General features: G+C 37.7%; 1 protein-coding gene across 1 annotated transcript in view; it reads left to right on the plus strand.

The window, feature by feature from the left end:
- Nucleotides 1-20659, plus strand: part of PTPRN2 (protein tyrosine phosphatase receptor type N2) — a 622313-nt gene that overhangs the window by 236761 nt on the left and 364893 nt on the right. The gene's annotated exons all lie outside the window — the stretch shown is intronic.

Below are 20659 nucleotides of genomic sequence, written 5' to 3' on the forward strand. Positions count from 1 at the left end.
CAGCCAATTTGAATGACTTTTTAAATGTATAAAAGATGAAGTCATTGCACCTAATGAAATATGAATGCACAAGAGGAAAATGCCACAGGCTTGATTTTTAATACATCTGAAACTGTTTGCTGCTGGTTCAGTACTTTGATGAAAATATAAGAAAACAGTTCCTTTTTTTTTTTTTTTTTTTTTTTTTTACAGTTGCCTTTTTTCCAATGTGGAGATACTTAGTTTTGTAGGTCTTTTGCTTAGACTTTATCTTCTCATGTTCAAGTGACCTTCCAATATGTCAGTAAGTGTGCTTATACTTAGGATGTGCTCTTTAAATATTTGACTTGAAAGTGGCCTAAATATCAGTGCCTGAGTCATTCTTTGAAAAAATGGCACACAATAATAAAGCACAATGTTTTCTCTGTGGTTTCATTTTTGATCGGAGAAAAAAAAAAAAAAAAGGAATCTAAACCTCCCTTACGCAGCTGGTTTAGAAAGAAAGACCTAATTATTTCAGGTCATGTCACTAATGAATTTGACATTTCATGCTATATTTTCAAAAGGCAACTTTTTCCACTAGTGATAGACAGTTTAACATAGGAACATTTGGGAGCTTAGAACATTAAGAGTGCTTTTACATCCTTATCCTCCTGTAAGAGCAGTGTTATATTTGATTAGCCATCCTAACTCAGTTTGTCTGAAAAGTTAGGAATTTCTAGGATGACCTTAGAATTCTCTGCTTTTTTTATTGAGAAACAGAGACAGAAACTTCTGTAGCACAGGTAGACTCTTTTGTCTTACTCATTATTAGAACTGGAGGCAGCAGGACTGATAAGAGTTCTTGTTTTGACCATATTCTGTTGTTTCTAAACACTTGTGGCTGGGTACCCGAAAGAACAGCTTTCTCCCAGGGGCTGCACTTGAGAAAGATGGGATCACAAAGAAAAGATGATATTTTGGGGGAAGAGATTTTATGCAGCACGTGGAAGGAGCAGGCTGTAGAGAGTGAAAGCTGTGGCTTGGCAGCGTGCAAACATCAAAGAGACAGAGAAAGACAGAGATTTCTCAAAAAGTAGGAAACAAACACCTGCTCTCAGAGATAATGTAAGGAATATATTCATAAGGACTCAGAGGTTACCCTGCAGGAAATAAAAGTTAGTTATCAGAATCAGAAATCCTGAAGGAGGGTGCTCACTCTTTGGGAGTTTTGGAGTATCTGCTTTAAGGAGGGCCCCAAATGATTCTGGCATCCTCTTACGCTGTTAACTTGCTTGTGTGTCAGTTGTTCATCACTTAATCATCAAGTGCTTTGGATTTAATTAACCAGATCAAACATTTTGCAACTATGAGTTGTTTTCCTATAACATGTTCAGTCTGGATGACTGGTTACTACTGGAAATTGGAGCCTGGCTAACTGTTATAAACAAGCTCTTCTTATAGATAACTGGTTATTAGCAAATTATTCTTCCCCTCTTTTGTTTAGGTCACACCTTTGTCCTTCAAGTAGTTTGCCAACAGAGCACTCAGGAGACTCCTAAGTTATTGAAACCAGTTTACCAAAAATTGATGGGAGACTATTTTAAGCACACCTCTGTGTCCTGCATATGAATGCTATGCGAAACAGTAGAAACTGCTTTTTATTACAGCTCAGCGCTATTTCTCCCAGCTCCAATCAGTCTGGAAGGCACCTTTATGTCCCATCGCCACTGTCCTGACTTTACTCATGAATTCTATAAAATCTTTTATAACTCTATGCTCTGAATTCCAGCATGTAGATTGTCCACTCATCTTACCAGGTTTCCTCCTAGTTAGCCCAGCTAATGTCTGTTGTTATTCAGTGGAACTTGCTGGAGAGCTTTGTTTGTCTAAATGCTTCTGGTCCTGGGTCAAAATGCTTCTGGAGGATTCCACATACACAAATACAATTTATTGTAGTTTTGTTCAGCCTTCACAAATTTTAATATAAGAAAGACAAAATGTGTATTTCTTACATATTAGGTTCTTGCATTTTTAGTCATTTTCAGGCAAGATGCTTTTAGATAAACATGGGCATGTAGATAAAAATGCCCATATATTTTTTTTAATAAATGAGATTAAACTTGTTCAAGTGTTCCAAATAGACAAGTTTAATTAAAAAAAAAAAAAGTGTACATATATATATATATTTATATGAGTATTTCTAATGGTAACCAGCTTGTTTCACAAAGCATATAGTATCTGCATCCAGTTAAATTAACTGATAACTCCTCACTGCATTCTTAGCACAATAGGAACTGCTGGATCTCATTTTTTCCAAAGTCACTGTAGAGAAAATGAGAATAATGGTTTTTTTTAGTTCCTAATCTAGAATGAGTTAGTAATAGAATTAACTGATTAGATTGAGCTAAAGTAAAAAACATGTATTTTTTTAACCAGGGTGAAATAGCATTTGAACTACAGCAATATGATTTCATTGCAGTGGCAGATGACTTCTCTCAGAACTTCAAAATGCATTCTATTTTGTTTGTTTTGGGGGAGTCATTCATCTTCTTTGTCTTAAATAAGTTTGATTGTAATGCTAAAGTAAAATGGAAACCTTTTATCTTTTAAAAGCGATTTTTTATATATTCTGAAATTTTGCAAGAGTAATAAAAGCTAGAAAATTACACATGCTAAAAATGAACTTGCACACTCTGCAGGAACAATGAAATATGTTCTATAATGGCTAAGGTATCTATTGCTTACTAATATTTCTCATAAACATTTCTTTAGTTCATAAAGTGGCCTTAGAGAGCAATTGGATTAGTGTAGCTGAGAGTTTTAATAAAGACTTGTTTTCATGAATGTTGCTGTAATTGTAACCTTTCTAGGGAGAGAGAGGATAGAGAAAGTGATAATGTTCCTTAACTATTACTGCACAGAAGGGAAATGGTAATGTTCCCTGCATTGGTTTGTTTTTATACTGCAAATCAGTACAAAATCAGTCACTGTCTGCATTAAATAAATAATGGTAACAAATGGCTTTGCAAGAAGTGTATGCTGCACATCTCTGTGCATCTGTGCTTGTACATGATACTCACACAGTGAAAAAAAGGGATTGGAACTATTCCCAGTAAATTGTTTAATGTGAATCTAAAATCACTCCTACTTGAGAGGCGGTTGTAGTCCGGTACTCGGGAAATCAGTTTGACAGCTGATCTTACAAGCTTTGTGTTTACATCTTTAAGCTTTTTTAAAGTGCTCTATTTAAAATATGAGGGAAGCTGGAGCTAAATATGTGCTTGAATTATGTTTTTTTAAGCCTGGGTTTTAGGCAAATATGAAGTATGTTTCTAACAGCAATAAGCACAGTTAAGATTATAGAATTACAATTATGTGGGGTTTATCTTTGAAATCCAACCTTAACTTGTGCACACGAAACGAAATGCTGAAATGTGATGTGAGAAGTACTTGTTTATTTTCTGATAATACTGTCTTTGTATGTTTTTCTCTTTTCTCCACAAACCAATATGTCATAGTTCCAACCCATCAATTTTTATAGGCCACGATTTTTGGTGCAGTGAAGCTTTATTTTTATGGCTGAAACTGTGGTCTTTCGGTAAGAAAGGGAAATAGTCCAGCATATTTGTACACTAGGGATAATAGCTTCAGTTCTTTTCACCTTGTGATCTGAAAATGGAACTGAAAAGATTATACTCAGTGGTATAGTTGACAGATGTCAAAGGTGATCCATTCACTATTAGATTCTCAGGCTTCCATGGCTTTGCAAGCATGACCCAAGGAGATATTACGACTGCTTCAGTGAACTCCTAAGACGCCAGCTTTTAATTGTGCCACAAAGAAAAGATAAACATTTTCATGTAATACTTAAATAAAAGATTTGCGATAGTTTAAAGATTTGTCAAAATGGCAGTGTGATTGTCAATGGCAAGAACAATAGGTCACTCCTGCTGTGTTTGTCTAGTGACCTTTCAGATGGCTGGAGCAGTGCAATCCATACCAATCCATAATATCCATCAGCACTAAGCTTCAGAATGAATTGACAGCTTCAGTGGAGAAAATTGTCCAGCAAATCCTCCACTGTGCTGCTTCAGCACTTTATTATGCTGAGAAACCAATCAAATTGGGTGATTTACTTTGTTTACTCTTTTCTCCTTCAAAAAATTGATATTCAGCCACTGTAGGATTTGTGTGAGAGAGGTTTGTTTCTTTCTCAGAATTACTGCTATGAACTGTTTCTACTAATCTCTGAAATAATCCTATAAAATGAAATTATCTGAAGGAAGTTATTTTCACGTGCATGCTGCTTCAGCCATAGCTATAAAATACCTCCCTGTTATAGTGGGAATATATCAGTGGGAACTCTCCAATCAGAGAAGTCTCAGACTAAAGAACTCCTCCTCTTTTTTGAACTTCAAGGATGGAAAATTTTTGTTTAACACGAAAAGGTGCCAATACTCTCATTTGTCTGGCAGGATATGCTCTGAGATGTGGACCAAAATCCCACAATCAAAATATTTAAACACCATTTAGACTTCTGAATCCCCTGTGAGGCAATCCAAAGCCTGACTATCCAGAACATGTAGTTCTTACCATTTAGAACAAAACGAAATGCAAGCTGCTGCTTGCTCAGCAGTGTAAACAGTGAAGCTGGTGCGCAGTTTCAAAACTAGTGGCTAGACTTCAACGCACTAAGGGAAGTTCTAGTTACAGAGAGAAAGTTCATTTCTTTTCACTGCTTAATCATAGTATTTTGGTCTTCAAATGCACAGGAACCTGTCTTATTTTGTGATTTATTTGTAATGTGTGTGCTGTAAGGCATGGGTTGAGAAGAGAATGAGGGCTCTTTCTAGTTTAGAGAAAAGAGGGTTTAGAGATAACCTAGTTGATTTATGCTTTTGCATGAGGAGGGAAAGCAGAGGGCTCTTCTGGTAACCAGTGACAGGACTTGTGGGAACAGCAAAAGCTGCACCAGTAGAGGCTCAGACTGAACATCACAAAAATGTCTTTAATGTGAGGATGATCAAACAATGGAACAAGAAAGGTGGCTGATGCCCCATGCCTGGCAAGTGATCAGGAGGAATTTGTACAGTGCCCTTTAAATTTGCTTAGCACTGAGATCATCAGGCAGTTGGACTTGATGATCTTTTTAGGTCATTTTCAAACGAACTACTCTAAATTTTAAGGTTTTTCACATACATTGAAGCTCACAGACTGTTCGTGGAGGTCCTGTTGGCTTGTGAGCCTACTTCTGGCACTGTTACATTAGTCAGTTCCTGGATAGTTTCTGTTTTGTCACATCCTAGCTCAATTGCAGACTGTCTATGTAAAATTAGGTTGTAAATCTGTTCACAACATGTTAACTTAATTGGATCATACAATCAGTTCTGTGCTTTTAATTTGAGATTGCGGATATTCTGCTCAGTTACTTTTGAAAAAGCTGAAAATTGATCTACTGTTCATAGTATAAGACTGCTATGAAAGGTGATTTGTCTGACCCGTTTATTATGCTAAGGGTTAGGTTGATTCTAAGAGCTTGAAACTATTTCTGTACCTTCATAAAGGTGATAAAGGATATTGCTCTGCATACAATGATTACTTCCTACAGGATGTTGCTCAGGTTAGGACCCTGAAGCTGAGTTGTACAGAATTCTCAATTTATTCTGCAGATTTTTTGTTTTCCTAGGCAAGTTGTTAAAGAATTTCATTTTCGTGATCTTCATCATTTGTTATTTCCACCAGTGATATGCAGGCCATTTTAATTGCTTTTAAAAATGAAATATAAAATAAAAATGAATCACAACGTATACAACGAAACAGGAATAATAGGTTTTATAGTTCCTTGTTACTGGAAAGTCTTGATGTTTCTTAAAAGCTGAGCTTTTGTATTTCATGAGGCTTTTCAGCTCTCCTTAGAAAATAATAACAGAATGTTCTTGTCTTTTAGTACACACATGTACAAACAGAAACACTGATTTGACCTTCCCTACATATCTCAGAGTCCTCTTTGAAACTGTTATTCTGTATGCAAGTATATCTTATCAAGGGGAAAAAATTGTGCATATTCTTCACTTAACGTCTACAACTAGCTTTAAAAAGTAAAAGAAAAAACAGAAATGCTCTTGGTACAAAAGTTTGTTAAAATCAGTTCCTGACAGCACTGCTCACAGGCCAAAAAATAAGAGGGAAAACTGTAAGGTTCTTACTGCTCAATTTATCACTTTCACTAGAAGACTCTGCCCATGTATAAATAAATGACTGTCCAACATTGAACTTAAAGCCAAAAGTTTTGCTTCTTGTAATGTAGCTTGATCTGCTACATAAACAAATGAATTTATCGGTGAGAGACAATTCTGCCATTGTCTGCACCACAACCACTATACAGAAGTACATCTAGAATATTCCTTGGTTAGCTGTTCACATGTAGTTATTCACACTCCCTAGTGTTTTTTAGACACAAAATCATTTTTTCCTCTTTCATCCTTCAATATCATTGTGATTCTCAGCGGCAGAAATCGCATCCTTCGCATCACTGCTTTAATGCAGTGTTTCACCTTAATTCTGATGCTATACATTCTCACAGGAAAATTATACTTCACGCATCTTTTTAATGCACAAGAAAATAGCAGAAAAACAGTGGTGGTGCATAGCTTTTTCTGTATGAGAATTCAGCTTTGAATATTTTTAATTTCTTCTTTGTTTTATGTGCAGAGATGGTATGACAGCCTGTTCTACTTCTGTTGCCCTTCGCTTTTGTGATCCCAAAATATGTTAAATTATCTTACCCCAGAACCTGCTGATGTACGAGAGTCCATCCAAGCTCCCATTTATTCCTCTTTTCACTTCCCCAATGTTTTGCTTTGTTTGCTAGTGGGTCAAGCTTTGTGATTCACCTCTAGAGGAACATCCAAAGCCAGATTTTGCCTTGGTTTAACTGGTAACCAACTGATCCACGACACAGAGTAATGACACTATGTCTGGTCCCTTGAACAGTTAAAATGCACTGGGTAATTCTAGCAGTGCACCTGGAGTCCCAGGAGTGCCACAGTGACTAGCTCAAATTTGTATCTCTCTGCTCAGCTGAACACATAAATATTGCTGGTGTTAAAATGTGCCTAGATCCACCATTTTCTCTTCCTGTATCTTCTCTTCTGCATTAGCATCTCTTCTTTGGGTGTCATGGACCTGCAGCCAGTGCAGAGGCACCGCAGCCTCTCTTTAAGTAGGTTCATGCTGCTCTGCTGTCTCCATGCTACAGATCTTTACTCATTGGGTTACATGTCTCTTATCATAGGGATGGGGTGCTAAGCTGTGTTTTGCTTCTGTAACAGTAGTAGACATAAAACACCCGAGATGATGCAGTATCTCACAATTCCATATGGTCAATCCTTCTAGTCCATTACGGTGTTTTTCTGGTAATTGCCATGTAAATCATTTTAAAGGAGTGACAAATATTAATCTTTTGGAATGTGTGAAAAGGAGAAAAACAAAGGTTGGAATTCTGGTGAATTCATCAACATGAATTATAATGCAGTCCATTCTCTACTAGCACTTTTTCATCAGTGTTTTGCTCAGTTCTGGCAGGTTCAGCTATAAACATACAATAATTTGATTTTCATGCCCAATAAATTTTTGAAATTTCTTGGCTCAGATAACATGTATACAATGTAAACATCTGACCACTAAAAATTAGAATGAAGTCATTTTTATCTCACTCTAAATTGTTTATATGACATGCAAGAAAATGCTTCACAAGTAGATCAGTGAGGACTAATTCAGAACACTAAGAATAAATCAGAACAGAGAAAATAATTTAATTTTACTATTGAGTAGATATTTCCACTCACTGTTTTAGAAGAAAGGTATGCTACAATCTTCAGATTATGGTGTGTCTGATGGAGAGATAAATTCAGACTTAATTTATTGATAGATTGGAGATTGAGTTTTAGAAAAAGTCAATTTTTAAAACGTTAAACATTTTGGTATCTTACAGAAATGTCTGTGTTTCTTTATTTTTCTTCTTTGAGCACTAGGCTGATGGACACACTTTGTTTTTTGTAATTTAAACCATCTGCATTGTAATTTGGTCTGGGCTTTAAGTTACCTTGAAAGAAAAACATTTTTGGTGATATTAAGGTAGGGAATATATGAAAAGTCAAAAGTCCATTAAAATGTATGTCACCAGCTGACCTCGATCTCATTTATTAATTACTCATAAATAATCTGATTTTAAAAAACAATTTTGCTATGTCAAGGCTTTTTTTCTATCAGGGAGTTAGGGTTTATGACAAGTAAACTCCATCATTGCTTCAAACATTCAGCTTAAAAATGCATTAAGGAGTGCTTGGATGGAATCCAGTCTTGGAAAGGAGGATATCATCGTTATGGCACAGATTATTGCCATTATTTCCATGTTTTTGCCATTAACAACATGTCTGTATGAATTTGTCACTATTAACATAGCTGGAGATACTGTTTATTTGGGACAATACAAGCACAGGCTGGAACAGGGTCACACTTCAATTATAACTCCAGAGAGGTGATCCTTCTTGACTTCTCAATCAGTGTTGTGTTTCCACAATGCCGTTATCACTCTGACCTTCATAGCCTTACCACTGCTATTGATTTTTACCAGGTGTCATCTGTGTTACAAATTGGTCTGGACTTGAATCTGTCCGTATTAAGGGGTTTAAATTCACACTCATTTGTGGTGGAAAAAGATGGAAAAAATATGGAAAGTGGGAATTTGCTGAGCTGTCAAAAAAAAAAAGTAAGTTTAAAAAGGTTTAAAGGCCAATAAAGCCAATGAAAAAAACAGCATATTAAAACAAACTGCATCTAAAGATATAAAATTGCAGTGTCCTTAACATGTTTACAGTTACAGTCTCGTGACATCAGGCTGCTCTCCAACAACCCAGTGAGTAGCTCTGTGCTGTGATGTTATTTGGTTGCTTTCATCAGTCCTGAATAAATGCGAATTATTTACAAAATTCATTACGATATAACTGAATTTGAGGCGCAGGATGAGTTCAAACCAGATAAAATATATTTAGTGCTGAAATTCGTTTCTTCTCTCAGTATGTACTGGAGATGAGAACTTCAAGATACATGAAGCTACACTGGAACATAGACAAGAGACTCAAACTCAGACAGACAAGGCAAGTGTTGTAACACCATGAACTTGATGAAACATCAGTGCCCAGGACTTTAATTATAGCACATCGTGTGGGTTACTCTCAGGGGCACTTCCAGAAAAGAAAAGTAAATACAATTTTGGTGTCTAAAGATCCTTCAGGTTTGGTGGGCTCAGACAGAATATAATGGTAACACTGTGAATTACTTTGATGTTAAAATGTTCCGCTGTGGTCCTCACTGTACTTCTTCTGCATCCTGAAAAGATGCCCTTTAATGTCTCAGTTTATGCTCTATTGTATGGGAACTTTCTTGTTGTGAGATTCCCGTTGTGTCTAGGAAATGAAAAGCAAGATTTGTAGAAAGCAGAATTCAATGGTTTATATTGTTTTTTTCAAACTTAATGAGGATGGGATAGTCCCACTGCCATGCAGCCATGCAGGAGCATTCACTTCTTCCATGGGATATATGTAGCTGACATCATTTATTCCCTCTTTGGCAAATATAGTGGCTTTCATCTAGAATGTAAATCCTCTTGTGAGTAGATTAGCTGGTTTGGTAAGCGACCTCTGGAGTCAGACAGAAGTTGCAACTTGAGGATGAGCATCATGAAGCCAGATTCCTGAACACAGGAATGAATGGGAGGATGGAACTTAGATTTTCTTGAGGACCCTTATCAAAGCTATGTTGCTTTTCTGTGATGTAGCTCTTCCATTCTTCTGTTACTATTGAACTTTGCATACAAAGAGAGGCTCATATCCTTTTATTTCATACTTCTGTAACGGAAGTTCCCATTATTTTGCATATTACAATATTTACCAATTTTATGGAAAAAAAAAAAAAAAATGAGAGACGGAAAAAAAAGCTGTTTCCTTAAAATAGAAGGTTTCCTAGTATCATTTTCAGCTTCTCTGTATTGTGATGTCAGACTCTGAAACCACATTAGTGATAAACCACTTCCATATCTTATGTCTTAGCTCTTTCTATCAAAAGACTTCTGTGCTTCCACCTCCAGAGGACCGTGCCAGATTTCTCTCTTCACTTCTGTGACAGCATTTGTCCCAGAGCCCCGAGGGAGCAAATTGCCTTCTGAGGAGATGCATCAGCCTCTCCTGAGAGAAAAGCTGCTGTTGCAGCAAAACCACAAGTTGTACCTGCCCTCCAAATCAACAGGAGATAAATGGGATGCTCTTCATACCGACCTTAAGGAGTGTGACTCACAGAGCAAGGGCCACGGCGTCTCTGCGGATTAAGAACCGGTTATGAGATAGGAGGGAAAGATTCGTCATGAACTGCTGCTTCTCAGCGTGTAGAGGGATTAGTGGTACCCCATGGGCAAATTGTCTCTGTTAGGAAGAACTATGGAGGATTTAGAAAAATTCCAGATGGATTTAAATACATTGAGGGATTAAGGAGCACAATGGTAGATGAAATTCAGCTCGAATAAGTGTGACAGAATAATAGACATTAACAAAAATAGTCCTTCTGGGAGAAAAAAAATAGAAAAAAAAAAAAGATATTCTTAAAACTCCTCGTACTCTGAGCTCTGAGGCAATGGAAAATTAACAAAAAAAAATGCTGTTTAGATGCATAGGCCCTGCCATTGGTATGGTGGCCCATGTTTTCAGACATGGAAATTTAAAAGAAGGCACTCAAATCCTGAAGTAGGTTGTCCATTTCTAAAATACAAACCTGTCCAATACATCTTTGAGGTCAACAATTTAGCAGGATGATTTTTTAAAAAGATAGGGATTTTAGTAAGTGATAAGTACATGGATAATCAATTACTGGTAGAAGAAAGCGATAATCCTACTTATTTATTTTCAGAAGAAATGTTCTTGGTTCAGAAGGGCAAGAAATGCTGATTCCTGATCTCTCTCTTTGCCCAGGCTGCAATGCTATGAGCATGGAGACAGAGTGCGCAGCTGAGAGTAGCATCCTAATCTTGAAACACATGGTACATGCATTACACAAGGTGCATGTAAGGAAAAGTCACTGTTATAGTGCCTCTAGAGTCAGATCAGTGATCCGATAGAATCTGTTTTTTCTTGTGTAATGTTATGATTTATTAGGTCAGGGTCCCTAGCTATTCTAGAGTAGATAGTTTTGCACCTTTTTGAGAGGGCTTTGGGCAGCTGCCAGAATACCAGCAATTTCATAGCAAGTCTCACACCTCTAACTTTTTCCTCAGAGAATTGAGACCAGTGTTGAAAACTGTCACTGGATGATTTCATTAACATCTTGCTTTCTTTACTTTTAGCTGTGTGAATGAAGCAGTGCTCAAGAGAAAAAAAAAAACAAAACAAAAACCAAAAAACTAAAGAACTAAAGGTTTCTGTTTATCACAGCATTGATTCTCGCAGGATAGGCTGTTCTGTAGTTAGTCCTTACAGAGCTGTATTTCAAAAATCACATCTCCTACCCTCCTTCATAAGAACTTTTCCAACATTATCTTGGATTTCATTTTTTATTTTTGTTTTTTTAGCTTTATTTTCAGACTCTCATGATTTAACAGCTGGCTTGCTAAAATCAGGCAGTAGCATGTACAAGGTTGTGTAACGCAGGCTCCTATCTTGTGCTCACATCTGTTGCTGAGAACTGATTAAATGACTGGAGTTAGCATGAAATCACAGAATCATAGAATGGTTTGGTTTGGAAGGCACCTTTAAGATCATATAGTTCCAACCCCTTGCTCCAGGTTGCTCACACTCCCTTCCATCCTGTCCTTGAATATTTCCAAGGGCAACCCGTGCCAGTGACTCATCACCCTCACAGTAATGAGGTTTTTTTTTGATATCTAGTCTAAATCTACCCTCTTCTAGTTTAAAACCATTTCCCCTTCTACTGTTGCTACATGTCTTTATAAAAACCATGTACTGCTGGAGATCTGCTGCCTGCAGCAATTGCTCTTCTCGCTTATTCATGATCTCACTAGCAGAAAGAGGAAATTGTTCTCCCTCTCCTTTTTTCTTGACTACTTATAGTAGGCAGAGCAGTTACAGTTGGTGTGCACAGCTCCTCACAGAAAGGTAGAGCTCAAGTCTGGTGTTCTGGCTCCACTACAGTTTGTGCTGGAGCTGTCCAGGTTGCTCTTGCCAGTTGCCCATCAGCAAGATGTTTGCTTGCAGCCTAATCAATGTTCTTGCTGCTGCCTAATAGCTTTACCAGCCTAAGCAATCTAGTCCTCAGCATCATTCATCCTAAATGTGGCTTCTTGCACATTGGACTCTAAAGCATTCTGTATGGTATTCCAGACCAGTATTTCTGAACTTTGTTTATAGTTGTTGGTATCTTTGTTTATTTATTTATTTTGGGGGGGATTTGCCTTTCTATCTGTGGTGTTAAGGAAACTGTGCTGCATATTAAGAAATTGATACTGTTAATAGACCATTGCACTGTTAATTAAGGGAAGTCAGTTTGATGTCAATACCCAGACAACACTGAAGATTGGCCAGGTGGAACTTTGTTAAGTAATTATTAAACCAAAGTAATTATTATTAAACTAAAGAATGCATCTATCTTGAAATTCAGTTTTTAGAAAAATAAAAGCCTCATGAATAAAAAAGTATCTAAGATCAGTACTGAAAAGAAGAGCTGCATGAAAGATGCTGCAGTGTTAACAATTTCTTAAAAATCTTAGATGTAAGTGCTCAAATACAAAGGCAGCAAGACCGACAAAATTATGTTTTGCAGCTCAAGTCTCAGTTAACTTCTAGGGAAAAGAGCCACCACATTGCATAGTCTACACTTACCTCTCAATTAAAGTTTATTAAAGTTGATTACTCGAAGTAAATGAATCAACAGATTTGGTCCTTATGACTTGGGCTTTCGAAGAACATTGTTCTTGTTATCTCTGTGGTTAGTGCTTTTTCCTTTTAAGAAATATTTCTAGGTTTTAAGCTTAAATGGCAGTTATTTAAGTATTTAAGGTGAAGGCCAGACTGTCTTATTTAAGTGCTGAACTACATGTCTTCTCCAAGAATGAGGACATTCTACTTTTCCCATGACACTGAGTTCCTTGAGGGACAAATGAGTACATATCCACACAAGGAGATTCTGGCACCTCTTCTCCTCTTCTATTTAGAAGGGACTTTGTGAGACTCCAGAAGGTAGCCCAGACTTCTAAGTGTCTCCCTGCCTCACGGAGGCATACCAAGCCAGTAGGTTATTCTGAGCTCCACCATATCTAACATGCCTGTACTGAAAAGCACCTTGTGGAGTGTCCCTGCCTGTCTTTCCCTTACTACTGCAGGGCTTAGAAAGTGAAGCAGGAAGTGGAGGAAAGCTTACAGAACTTATTCCAAGCAGTTTTAACTCCTAGATTATAGGAGGGTCCTCTGGGTACTAGCCCTAAGGTATAAGTCTGTCTGTCATCCTCTTGATGGCTCAGCATTTCATCTTCAGGCATATAAATGATGGCGGAAGATGGATGACATGCAAGAGAGAACGTGACCATAAGTCACATCACTCAGCAGAAGGGAATGCTGCTGTCCCAAATGGTTTTCAAGTATGTGCATGTTTTACATAAGTAAACAGACTAAATAAAAAATCTCTCTCCACAAAAGCCTTGGGTGCTATGCTTAGGTATTTCCCACCTTCACTTGAAATGTGGATTCAACTCAAGGTGATCACAATTGTAACCAATTTTTGAACCTTCTCGATGAGAAATAGGTGGAGTGAAGATGCCATTGTACTTGAATGCGGACAGCAAAAGAGAGGCTGGTTTTAAGAGTGGCTCCTACCACTGCAGAGCATGAGCTTTCTGATGCTGCTGACAGGGCTGTATTTAAGCACTCGGGCAACTTTCTGGCTGTAGATAAATGCCTTGTAATTTTGGCAAAGTGCTCAGCACTCTCAAAAACGGGTGAATTGGACTTCTTTGCCTATGTCCTGATGTAAAAAAAAAACAGGTGGATTGAATCCTACCTTTCTTAAGATCTCACTGGGGATTGGACTGACATTTAAGTTTAAGGAGTGCTATTCCCAGTGTCAAGCCTATTTCTGTACTGTAGATTATTTGTCATTTTTGCAGAAAATGATTCAATTGAACTAATATGACAAGGCTGACTGGATGTCCGTTATATTGCTGCATTACAATTGCTAAACAGAATATTGGAAGGGCACTAGGTACAGTCTGGTAAAGACAATACATAATTTGAACGATGGCACTGAGGGAGAATTTCAGAGTTCAGTAAGTGGTTTTTCGAAGACGCTTGGCAGTTGGGAGAAGGAAAAGCGAATGAGAGCAACTGCTTGTGAGACTGACATAACCTCAGTGTAACTTTGAGCTACATGTTGCTCTCCTTTCTGGGAGCAGGCTTGGCAAATGTGAGCAGTCAAGCCATCTGTATAACTGGATCAGATTTTTTGTGACCTAAATGGATCAATTTATGGGATTGTTTTGACAGGCGTGTTGGGAAATACAGAACATATAGTTTTCATCATTGTTTACTGCTGTTCCTTCTCTTGTTCCCTTTGACACTGCCCACTGGCTTTTATTAGAATCTGAGCTCCATTTAACTCAGCATGCAAAGCTGGCCGTGCTGCCAGTGTCCCTTCCCTGCAGTACTCCTCCTGTTCCTTCATTTACATGTTTCTTTCTTGTTCTTGAACTAGAAGTGGAAGCTTTGAGACTTGAATGAATAAACCATTAGGTCCAGGTCAAAAATATGCCATTCATTATTCAAACTGGTTGTACTCACTTTTCTGATTTATAGGTTATCTTGGCAATTTCTTGGGAATGTGATATCCATCTGCAGCACTGTTTGGATAACTGTGGTGTGTATCAAGTTCAGCATACAATATTCAGCACTACATTTTTGGGGGAGTGGTTTAATTGGCCATGTGTGAGGCATGTCTGGTCCACAAAGTTCTTGACACCTACTCCATTTTCCCACAGCAGATGTTTTGCAAGGCAGTTCAGCAGTGAGGAACAAGTTATGTTCATCTGGATCCAGGTGCTTTAAACATGATATGAAATCAGTCAGTTGGGTTCTTCAGACAGCCAGTACCCCATGTTGAAATAATTTAGGACAATATTTTTGATTGGGAAATTTTTCTTACAACTAAAAACTAATTTTCATGTTACTTGGTCTTTGCTACCACAATATCTTCTCCATGTTTGATAGGGAGGAGATACGTTTGTCTTTTAGGGACTGCTAATAGTGCTACTCTTTTTATTCTTAGATCCAGAAGGCATGCAAGTCTTTTAAGAAGCAATACTAGTCATCTGGCAAAAAAAGCTGGTATCATTCCCTTCGTTTTACAGATGTTGAAATTGAGGAAGGCGTCTTGACCATGGTCACCTGATTGAGGTCTCTTCTTTCCTTCATTCATTTTTTATTTATCAGCAGATATTCTCTTTTATATATAAAACCACTGAAGATAATGAGATAGTTTTACACGTACAAAAATAGGGTAACAAACTATATGAAGCAGTGATTGAGAAGGAAATCATTTAATGTGATTGCTCTAGGTATTGCCAACTTTGTGGAACCAAATTTTTAGAAAAAACTCCTCAACCCAATGTTTTTCTTACTAATTGAGCAAATGAAGAGTGAAATCTTTAATAGACAGTAGCAGAGGAAGATTATAATCCAATGTTCTATTATTTGAATTACCTCTGTAAGTTAAGACTGTTGCTTAAATTATTTCTGTTTTCAACTCCCTCACTAGGATGGATTTAGATATTGGAAGATATGGATTATTATTTTCACCAGGCAATCTAATTTTCCTGTATCCAATGTCCAGTACAATTCTGGAAACGTTTTAGCAATTACATAAAGTTGGTCTCCCAAATCTGCTCTTGAGAATTTAAATGGATTACTTAATTTTCAGAAGTGCTCAGCAGCTCGCATTAAGGTAAAGGGATATTTATTCCTGCACTTTAATTTAAAATCCATCCCTAAATAAAAGAGCTTTATAGCCTGGATCTTCTTTTCTTGTTAGATAAAATTCCGGATGAAATTAAAAAGAGCTGTCTTTATTGTGAATTTTTGTACAGACAAGTAGCTATGTATTGGGCTATTCAGTTTTCTCATAGTTTAAATGGTTTTGTCATGATTTAACATCATGACATCAAAATCTTTCAGTCAGCTGGGGTGTCATTGCATCTGAAGGAATGATGTAGTACTACCATACGATATTGTCTGCGATTAGCAGAGATATAAGCCATATGCTCTAGTAGATATAAGCAGTTCAGTGCAAGTGCTGTTTGCTACAATATGAGATTAAACAAAAACAGCATTTTTCAGATCATTCTGTGCAAGACTTGAAAATATGTATCTACATAAACCCCAAAGGAAATATTTATATTTTATTCCCCCTTTATTTCTTTATTGTCATTAAAATTTATCAAAAAAAGTATATTCTGCAAATAATATGACATAGCAGTTGGAATCTGGATAAAACAAACTTTGGCTACTGATTCTGTAGGGTTTGAATTTGACATTTGAAAATAATATTTAGGCTAGAACTTACGGAAAGAGATGACTAAGGAGGCAAAGCAAGAGAAGAAAGTTATTTATAAATGAATCCTACATGCTTTCTGACCCTCCCTTTGTCTTTCTAGCTGTAGAGAACTGGAGCCGGAAACCTGAAAAAGACCTGCTCTAGGGGGCCCTGCTGGGACAGGAGTTGGGCCACATGGACCCAGAAGCGTCTTCCAATCTCAGCTGCTCTATGATCTTAACACAGTTAACTTAAAAATGCAAAAGAGAAATCTACTGCAAGTAAAATTATAGAAAAGATAGGAAACATATATAGTATCAGAAATGGTGCTGCCAGCAGAACTAGGGAAGTGACCTTCCCTCTGCATCTCAAGTACTGAGTTCTGTTTTCACTACAAGAGAGACACTGAGGTCCTACACAAGAGGACCTTGTCTAAAGTAGGCAACGAAGCTATGAAGTGTCTGGAACACAAGACTTAGGAGTGGCTGAGGGAACTGGGACTGTTCAGTCTGGAGAGAACGAAGCTCAGGAGAGATGTTATTGCTCTCCATAACTACCTCAAAGAAGGTTGTGGTGAGGTGGGGGTAGGCCTCTTTTCCCAGATAACAGTGATAGGACAAGAGGGAATGGCTCTAAGTTGAGCAGGAGAGATTCAGGTTGGATAATAGAAAGAATTTCTTCTCTGAAAAAGTGGTAATGCATTGGATCAGACTGCTCAATGAATTGATGGAGTCGTCGTCCCAGGAGGTGTACAAGAAATGTTTAGATGTGGCACTTAGGGACATGGTTTAGCAGGAATGCTAGTGATGAGTTGATGGTTGGAGTAGATGATCTTAAAGGTCTTTACCAACATTTGTGATTCCGTGATTCTAAGTCTGAAGTAAATTCTATCTCAAGATCTTGGCCATCAGAAGCTATATGTTCTTCAAAAAGGTGCTATGCCACACAGAGGCTTTTTGTTCCTAATGCTGAAACCTTTCCTGGAAGTGTTAAGAAACTCTCAAGGCAATTAAAAGAAAATTGAAAAATCAAGGACTGTTAAGGATATAGCAGAACCCATTAATTTTCTTTAACAAAATGAGGCTTACACATCCTCAAGTGAACTTCCAAGGCATAAAGAGCATCCGATGGATAGGTCGTGTTGCTTTTCTTTTTTCCAGTATGTGCTTTTTATCTCTGAGTCCTTTGCAAGTTGTGATTTCTCTTTAAGAGTTTACCATTGCTGGTGTAGTGAAATATATTATCACAGGCTCAAAAGAAAACTTACATGGACAGAATCTGTGTTGTGCTGTGTCTGGACATGAAGTGGCCGTGGCCCAGACCCACTGCACCATACTGCTCTGAGTGAGCAGAGCCAGGCAGGACTGTTAGTAACAGCACGGCTCTCTGTCCTCTCCTGCTTTAGGAAACTAAAATCTAAATCTCTTCAAAGCCAGGATGGATGGGGCTGTGAGCAACCTGGTCTAGAGGGAGGTGTCCCTGCCGGTAGCAAAGGAGTTGGAGCTAGGTGATCTAAAAGGTCCCTTTGAATTCAAATGATTCTACGATTCTAAAACTTAACAGTTCAAATAAAGTTGTAGGAACCCTGATCCACTCTTATCTTTCCTGCAAGAGTTGGGCCTTGTCATCATGCTTGCATCCAGAGAAACTTTGTTCTATTAAAATATCTTCTTGTACTGCCTTCTATTTGTTCCTTATCTGAATTGTTGTGTTCTGTTTTTACTTCTTGCTTTATGTAACACTTTTAGTTAATTCTATTGTAGATGAATCCTCACAGTCAATAGAGATATCACATTTTTGAACCGTGTTAGCCAGTTCCTTCAGAACCCTGGAATTCATGTTATCTGACCCCAGACTTGTACGTGTTCTGCATCATGAGGTTGTCTGGACTTGCTCCTCTCTTACACTAGGAGGGATTTTGCTCCCTCCACCTCAGCTTTGAAGTTCAGGGACATGAGAAGTGTGAGAAGCCTGACTGGCCACGAAGATGGAGGCAAAGAATTCATTCACTGCCTCAGCCTTCTCCATATCTGAGGAGGCCAGCTCTTCCTTTTCATTTATCAGAGGTGGGACACTCTCCTTAGGCTTGGGGCAGTTTGCTTAACGCTGTACTGCTGGGAATAGTGTGCTCACTCAGCATAAATAAAGCTAGAGTCAGTCACTATGTAAGCACACACTGTGCAACATAGTGAGCAAAATGCAGTATGAATTAAAGTAGTAGGGAAATAGAGTGTGGATAATGATTAGGCATTTTCAACTCTCCTACCATACAGCTGTTACAGAACTGTAATCAGCAGGACTAGTATGTGGTAACATTTAGAAACTGTAAAAGTGATACTAGAAGGTACTAGAAATTAATCAGTTCTTAATGTGAGTCCTCAAATGTGAGAATGTGATCAATAATAATACTGATACCAAAGAAGAATTGTAGAATCCTAGAATCATAAAATGCCTTGTATTGGAAGAGACCTGGAAGCCCAACCAGTTCCAATCCCATGCCTTGGGCAGGTTTGCCACCCATTAGATCAGGCAGCCTGGGGCCCCATCCAGCCTGGCCTTGAACACGTCCAGATAGCACCATGCCTTTGAAAAGCACCAGTATACTTTTCAAATGACAATTTCGTAGCCTAACTCCAGATGTGAGCTTGTGAACCTGTGTTCTTTAGTTTGCTATTGGATGAGAGTTAACAAGACTGCTACTAGATTCTCAGACCTGCAGAAGAATGACTTTCTAGCGCCTTTTTCTCTCTCATTTTCTCTCCAGCATTCTTGCTGGACTGTACCATTCAAATGCTCTGATTACATATTACTGTTACTACATTGACTCATAGCAGCATACATCAGTTTGGAGGTTGGGTAATGCTTTTGCAAGGAAGGGGAGGTAAGCAGGAATGGAAGGTTGAGCTTTTAGAAATGTGACTCTTGGTTAAAAAAAAATGACATCAATGTATGCAGTAGACTTTTCCTGCACCTCTGTGTATACTTGCTGATACAGTGAAAGCCCGCTTGCTGACACCAATCATTTCCATAAAATTTAAGCCAGTGTCTTTGGGAGGAAAGATTTAATTAACACATAAGCCCCTGAGTCACTATGACAATCTGCTTTCATAGTGATGAGAATGATCACATTTCTGCCTACTGTCAGTCCTTGAAATATAGGATTTTTATGAATAATCTATAGTACATTTTTTTCCTTACAGAAACGATCAGATTCTTTTGTTACTTTCAGACAAGAACATTTCTGTCTCATACATCTAGAAAAACTCTAAATTTATCTGGTGCCTTGAGGGGCTTCCTCTGCCTGTGTGACAGGAGGTCTCTTGAGCATTTTGGGTTAGTAGCATGAAGGGAGGCTGAACAATTCCAGCCTAACCAAGATCCATGAGACATCCCATTATTTAAATAGAGGTGCCCTTAGGGCACTGCATGCAGAACCCGGCAGGGTAAATAAATAAATAAATAAGCAGCACTCGTTGCAGCCAATAAATAAATCCATGGCCGTAATTACAGTGCAATAAAATTAGATTCAAAAAACTTTCACTGTGAAGCAAAGATAATAACCTAGGTACAGAGCTGTGAGAAGTGTTTTTTTCCCCTTAGTCCAGTTGAAAAGATCATGTCTAACAGTACGTACTTTTTTGACACCTCCTTCTCTTACTTGTTACAAACCCTTGAAGGAAAAGATACAGAAGTTTTTTTTTTTTTCCCCTGGGTTAGTTTCATCAAAGTTGTTTCTGATTTAAAGTGGCATAAGTCAGATAAGTATCAGGCTTGTAAGGTTTAATGCTATGAGTGTTGGGGCTTTGACAGTGTTGAGAATAATTCTATAATCACAATTTAGAGAATGCTGCATTTGTTGTTCTCAGTAGAGCTTGTTATATAATTTTCAAATCTTTTTACTTTCTAAATACATTTTTATTTGGTTTCACAGCACTGAACAACAGCTAAACAAAGTACAATCTGTCTATTAGAATGTTCTTAATACACTTTTACAGCTTTAACAACTTTAATACCTAAAAGTTTCTAATATATAAATTTTGCATCTAAATAAATGCTTTTTTTTTTTTTTAAATGCTAGCAGTCCTCTTGTGTTATGCTTGATTGCAACCTGTTTTCT

Source organism: Centrocercus urophasianus, unplaced genomic scaffold (assembly GCF_019232065.1).
Source record: "Centrocercus urophasianus isolate 14NV4802_14NV808 unplaced genomic scaffold, USGS_Curo_1.0 seq_16, whole genome shotgun sequence".
NCBI lineage: Eukaryota > Metazoa > Chordata > Aves > Galliformes > Phasianidae > Centrocercus > Centrocercus urophasianus.